Source organism: Acyrthosiphon pisum, chromosome A1, assembly GCF_005508785.2.
Source record: "Acyrthosiphon pisum isolate AL4f chromosome A1, pea_aphid_22Mar2018_4r6ur, whole genome shotgun sequence".
NCBI lineage: Eukaryota > Metazoa > Arthropoda > Insecta > Hemiptera > Aphididae > Acyrthosiphon > Acyrthosiphon pisum.
Genome location: NC_042494.1, coordinates 115,318,885 through 115,326,465, shown reverse-complemented (window position 1 = coordinate 115,326,465; position 7,581 = coordinate 115,318,885). Strand labels below are relative to the sequence as shown.

The 7,581-nt window shown below is 31.1% G+C and overlaps 1 pseudogene; it reads right to left on the bottom strand.

Annotated features, from left to right (window-relative positions):
• Window positions 1-3,669: 3,669 nt before the first annotated feature.
• On the bottom strand, window positions 3,670-4,275 carry LOC100575860 (annotated as a pseudogene).
• Between the last annotated feature and the right edge of the window lie 3,306 nt (window positions 4,276-7,581).

Below are 7,581 nucleotides of genomic sequence, written 5' to 3'. Positions count from 1 at the left end.
TCTGTGACACGACGAGAAAACAGGTTTGAGCCTAACGAAGTGAATAATTTCGGTCAGTCACGTGCATGAGAGGGTGGGCGACTTCCGCGTCTTTTCATCGGCTTATAGTTTCATTTGTATTACAATATAATATAATAGCCCACAATATCTCAAACCAATGAAATGCGGCGGAAGACTCCCACCTTTTTTCCTCGATATTGCTGCGAATCACCGATTGTTAACATATACCGGATATCTTGTTATTTCGCCTTATGTTCTATCGCGTATAGTGTCCATATACAATTCGAATTGTATATGTATTGTATTTCATATACATGCGAATGTTATATTTTCGACGGCAGAATAATAGCGTTTTAATTTCTTTTAGCTGTATACAAGTATACAACACTGTAAATTAAAACAAAAAATTTAAAAAAAAATGTATTCTGATTCATACAAACTAACATCGGTATACTTACTTTAATGGTTGGATAGAAATTAACAGGCTTGATAGTTGATGTAGGTACTTATTGTTTTTGTGCATACCAGTGGCGAAACGTCATAGGAGACAAAGAGACCACGTCTCCCCACTTAGAAATTAGAACACGGGACGGCTAAATAATTGTTTTGTTTTATAAAATATTTACAAATGTGAATTTTATTTTATATTATTATAAATATGATGTATGTTTCAAAAGTTGTTAAAATCGGTTTTTCGTTGTACAGTTATATAATTCTTAAAATAGATTAGATGTGTGCGATACGGCCGTGGGTATGAGAAGGCGATATATGGCCATATGGGTCATTCCAAATATGGTATCATATCTAATAGACGTTGCGCCGCAACTTCTCGCAATTATGAGCACTCGGGTACAGGGGGAATGCTAATGTGAGGGAAGTTTACTGGTTTACTATCTATGTTATGAGAGGTTCGGCAATTGCCGAATTCCGTCCCGGGCTGCTGAAAATGTCCGAATTCCGTCCCGTGGGTGGAGCAGCTAGGTCTGAATTCCGTCCCGGTCAATTATTAAACAGAAAAGTTTAATAATAAGTTTAAATCATACCAGTGAAAATAATTATCATACAACGGCCTATGAAGAAATAATAATGAATAATGATCAATATGAGTATATGACAATAATTAATATACCTTTATGGCTTCATTCAAATTTATATAAAATGCGGAGTACTTTGCCAAAATCAAAAATAAAATTGGAGAGAGAACAGTTTTTAAATGATAAAATTATGCTTTGACAAAGTCGAAACATAGATCGACACCAGTATGTGTCAGGTTTCGTCTAAGTTTTTATCAGCCCATTTCAAAAAATCTAAAAAATAATAATTTATATTTTCATTTCCGGTTAGTTGATATACTTGGCCGGATTCTAGACTTCAGTAAAAAATAATACAAGTTCAGTATAATTTAAGTTTTCAGTAAAAAAAAATAAGATAGTTAGACATAAGGCTGTTTTGCCGGATTCTACATTTTTAAATATGCCAGCAAAGCGGGACGGAATTCAAATATAGTTGCTCCACCCACGGGACGGAATTCGGACTTCAGTTTTGGAACCATAGGGGGTCCGGGACGGAATTCGGTACCTGCCTACGTGTCTCGCCGTTCATAATTATCTAAGTCCTCAATATTTATCATCGACGTTGCCGTTGCATTGTCACGCTATCGTGATAGGTACGTCGTACGTGTTTATTAATATTTATTGTTTTATATTGTAATTTGACCTCATGGGCCATTGGCCATAGCTGATAATTTAATTAATGCCGTTTTGAACAATGGAATACTCATACGAATAAAAATGTGTACATTTATTATTATATTAAATTATAATTTTAAGGAAGTTGTAACGTTTTTAATTTTTGAAATTTTATGTCTTTACTTTGGCACATAGAATCGAAAAACGTTACGTTACATAATATAGCGTTACATTACATATTACCATGGCAACCATTTATATATTATTTTGAGATTTCCGTCCGTGTGTGTTTCCATATTACCATGGTAACTAATTATATATTATTTTGAGATTTTCGTCGGTGTGTGTCTCCGTATTACCATGGTTGACATGGTGATATGTTAAACATATTATTCATACAGAGTTGGCAATTTTAATGGGCAACGAAGTGAATGGGATCAGATATTTTTATATACATAGATAGATTATACCTCTGAGCAGAAGATAGGCTAATTTAAAAAGGAAGAGGATCAAAGACCAACCAAAGTATCGATACTTGACTAGTGTCGGAACGTCCCTATATTCAGACTCTTCAGTAGATTATCTAGGTATGTTCTACATATGATAGCAAGGACAGCAAAGACAAGCAATGTGGTACTTCATTGCAGACTCGTATGCAATATGTTTTCACGGGACAGTGAATTTAATATAGACCTAACATGAAACTAAATAACATTAATAGTTAAGATAGGTTAGGTTAGGTTTTTAGTTTTCGAACATTGATTTCTTACCGTATAGATAAAATAAAAGGGGGGGGGGGAGTCTAGGCGTATTAGTGCCATTTTTTTCAGTGTCTTCCCAACCAAAAACCTCACGCCTCGCTACTGCATACATCAAAACAAGCTGAACTGCCTGAACTACTATATTATAATATTTTATATACTTGCTTATTATATGTACCACATCGTTTACTGAATTCATTATATATATTATTCTCTAATAATTGTGTTATTTAGGCTATACAAAATGTAATCATTTTTAATTTTTAAATTTTTATAATATTATTGGCAATTTGTCATATATTATAGGTTGATGGAAGTTTGATAATATGTATTGCTAATTATTAATAATTATTAATTAAAGTGTTATAAATCAATTTACATAATTATAATATAATTTAAAAATAAATGTATTATTACTTACCTGCCTATAGGTAGATATATTTTTTAAAGATTCTACCGAAATCATATTAAAAATATCATTATATTACTTAATATTTCATGAACGTCCCGGTACATAGTATACCTATAAAGAATCTTTATAAAGATACTACTAAAGATACTTCTACCTTCTACTTTCTCGTACTCCCAAGTTTATCCATCCAAGTTGCTAAACTTTTTGATATGGAGATTTTTCTAGTTTGGGCCAAAAAAAATGGCCTGTGCTGATATATATTAGCTACACCCTCTTTATAAAGACCAAAAAGTGTACCTATACTTACATTGCACATTGTACCTATTAACTAATAACTAAAAACGTACGAAATTTTTCGATCAATCACAACACATAACAATCAAATGAAAAAAAATAACATCGTCATTCATCTATATATTGTATAAAATAACATGTCCTGACTGATTCATCATTGCTTAGCTGAAACCGCCGAAGCTATGAGTACCTCCCATACGGTCATACCTATACAATTTGGTCAATAGTTTCATTTTATGATAAACCCGCTAAGATAGGACTATTCCAATTTGTAAAATGGGGAACGTTATTTCTTGGTTGGATTTTCCGGAAAGCGGTAAAAATGGCATTATCATAAAACTTGGTAGGATCTTACGCCACTGCACCGCTGTTGTACGACAAACCGTATCCTATTCCAACCTCCAGAGGCTCTCATAATATATATACATACTAATAAGTTTTGGTTATTTTTGCCCTAAAAGACAATATCACTGTGTATAAAGAGGTATTGGCATGAATAAAATAATATCAGAGCTTGCGCTAAGAAAATTGTGGAACTGCCCAACATTTTAATATTTTTGTACATGTAGATTAAATAAATTTGTCGCTCGCTAAATTCGCTTAACAACCACTGTTTACCAAACTATATAATATATTATTGACTACACATGTAAACACTTTATACATAACTTTATTCATTACAATTTATTAAGAATAATAACAGATTAAATTTTTTTTTTTATCTTCAGTGTCTTTGTCACTATCGATAATTTTGTTTTTACTAGATACTTCAAAGAAAATGCCACCAAAATAACATTGTTCCTTTCCTTTTCTTCTTTTAAGGACTCGATATTTCTTTTTAGACATCCAATGGTAAACTGTGTCCCTAGCATCCCAACCGTATAATGGTGGCATATTATAATTTATATATAAGCTCAAATTGTCTGTCTCAATATTCATAGTTGAGCGTAATGGTGATTTTAATAAGTTGCTGGCACTTATCAAACTTTCAACATCAACACTATGATGTTTAGCAGCTGCCACACTCGCCAACATCGTACAAACATTTGGAAAATGTTTTGAGCCACATAATGTTTTTACTAGTTTAATAAGTTTCATTTTTTGTAATTCAGATAGGTATATTTTCCATTGATATCAATTCATCATACTCCCAATGAAAATTCTTTTAAATCTACGTCTGCGCCAATTAAATTATGAATATCTTTGATGCATGCTACAGAAGATAGTACAACAAATATTAAAAGCCAAACAAAAAATATTAAACAAAATACATAATTAAATTAAACAATATTACATATACGAATAGTACAGAAAATTCACGATTTTTGGTACTGACCAAATTTGTTTTAAGAATTTCCCATTTTAATTTGGAATTAATGGTTAGAACTACCCATTAGTGCAAGCTCTGCAAAATTGGTTAAAGTATTTATAATGATCATTAGACTTCAGCCAAATTAACCATTCATAGGTCTTACATTTATTAGTTAAATAGTCTTTGTTAGGAATCGTAGAATTATTTTTTAATAGCATATTTATTTCTATTTAGAGTTGTTCACTAACACATTGAAAAATTTTCGATAGACAATATAGGTCCGTTTGCGATGTATCCAGATTTAGTAAATTATCAACTTCATTTATAGCTTGTATAGTGTTCTGGCTAAATCGTTCATCAATAATATGAACCAACACGTCTATCATTGGATAAAAGGCCGACATTCTTAGTTCTGATTCTTTAGTTTCTTGAAAAAACTGTGTTTTGTTACTGTCTATGTGAGAAGAGATTTTTCTTTTCTGAATCAATGGATAGACAATCTTCTATGGGCACATCATATGCTAGCGCAGTGTCGCCAACATGACAAAACAGCAGTGATTTATTTACAAAAATCAATTTTCCGGTAGTTTTGTGGAAAGCATATAATATTAATATTGTAATATTTAAAATGCAACCTAAAAATTTTTACTCAACTTAAATTAAAGCAGCCTTCGGGGCGATTAGGGCGTGCAGCTGCATTTCCTGCACGCCGTGTGCCTCTGCTTATCGCTCAAACTATACTCCCTAAACTGATTTGATAGGTATCTCTAAGAACAATTTCTGAAATTGTATACAAAATTGGTCGATTAGTTTTTGAGTTTATAAGCTAGGAACATTACCTTTATTTATATTTAAATAACAATTAAATAATTAAATATTATTTTATTTTATAAAAAAAAAACCCTAGTCTATATACCATTTTTTTTTTAAATTGTGTTTATGTAACCAATAGCAACCCTATATCTATGCAGGTATAAGCAAAAAATAATTCTATTTTTGTGAGCTGAAACGGAATCTTTGTGTGACTTGCAGTGGCGTATTAAGGATTTATTTGAGGGGGGAGATATAGTTAAAATAATTATTCTCCCTCCACTAGAAATACATGAATACATCTATCTTACTTAACTATAAGCTCCATGATACCGTCCCAGCACTTTATTACCTACTGATAAAGTGATAAATGGAGAAACATAACTATATATAACCATCAGGGCCAGGTTTAGGGGGGTTGGGCCCAAAATGAAGTCGTCCACTTAATGGGATTTTATTGCACCGTCGACGGTTTTTAAATAAATTTGAAAAATTAGAGACTTTTGAGCTACGATCAGCTGCAAATTATCTTGTAAGCATTTACCCCAATGACTTCACTTGGTAATGAGTTCATATACAGTTCAGTTCATTTGCAAAATATATATAGAAATGCGTAAAGATAATGAGAAATGGGAAATGTTTTAATATAGTAGTAGTGCTGCGTATATATTTGGTTTTTATGGTGTCCAACTGTAATGGGAACGAGCATTTTCAAAAATAAACTTAATAAAAAACAGACTACGAACTTCGATGACACAAAGTTGCAGACTATCACTCCTTACGTTAAGTATCGAAAGTGACATACTTAGATCATTGGATTTTTCTCAAGTAGGTAATTAAAACATTTGCGGTGACGAGATATCGTAAAGTTTTACTCTGATAAACATTATTGTCTAAGTATTAACAAATTTTTGATGTAGGTAAACACAAATTAACTGGAGACAGATTCAACTAATGCTTAAAAGCCGACCTAAATTCAATATCATTAAGGTTGGAATTTGTCTTATGTATGTGTAGGTATGTTTCCATAAAAAATATGTGCAGATTCCAGAATTAAGAAAGAAAATCATATTATATTGGTAAAAATAAACATATTGTACCTAATTGTGTTAATACATATTTGATTTTAAGATTTGTTTTTTTTTTTAAATAAAATTGTAAAAAATTTTAGATATCATGTTTCTTTCCATTAATAATTATATAAATTATAATAGTAACTGTCCAGCTGCATTACCCGGAAAAAAATCTGATTATTCAACTCCTTATTTTGGGTAAAAGTATTGTCTTTTAAGTGTAAATTATATTATATTTCTATTATCTATAATCTATCTCTGTGCCAAATTTCATCGCAATCGGTCCAGCCGTTTATGAATGCAGAAAGGACACACACACACACACACACAAACATTCATTTTTATATATTATGTAGATATAATCTGTAGTCAATAGCAACTACTTAAATAATCAAAACAATATTCATTTTCGTGAGCCAAAACTAAATTCATGTGTGAGTCACGTCTTAGCAACCTATACAGGGGTTGAAAAGTTAAGCTATAAACAGAGTATCCTAAACTTAATCGTCCAATAATTCTTGAGTCTATAGATGACAAACAATAAAAAACATCTATTTTTATATTTGTTATAATTTATAAAACATAGAAGACAGAAGATTATCACCGAAATAATATTGTACCATCATATCTATACTGGCTACTACTGTCTACTATATTTATACTATACATTTTAGATGTAGGTACCTATATACTCCCAAGGCCCAACTCGCATAATAAATGATTTTATTGTTCAATGTTCATGCTCTTTAGTTACCTATCGTTGAGGCGGTGATAACGATTTCTGTAAATAATAGAAATATTAGTTTAGTTTAGACTTTAGTAAGTTATATAATCACTATTATAATGTATAACGATTACCAATATTGATAGGTACACCGTACACGCACTTCACAACATAATATTATAATTAGGTATACCTATATTTTAATATTTTTTTTTTACAACAAAGTGGAAAGAACACCGCAAAATCGTTTGTATTTTGTTCGAAGTGTTTTGGCGTTTAAATAGAATAATAATAGGTATGGTAATAATAATTATAGAGCAAGGAGTTTCATGAATTTGCATATATTTTCTGGTTTACTTGATCATATGCTTAGTAACAGTAAGTAGGTACACAATACATTTCACAACGTTTGTGATACAATACACAATACATTTCACAACTTTTGTGATACAATACCCAAAGTTTTTAGTGCGTATTTTAATAGTTAATCGAAAATCAAGCACTTCG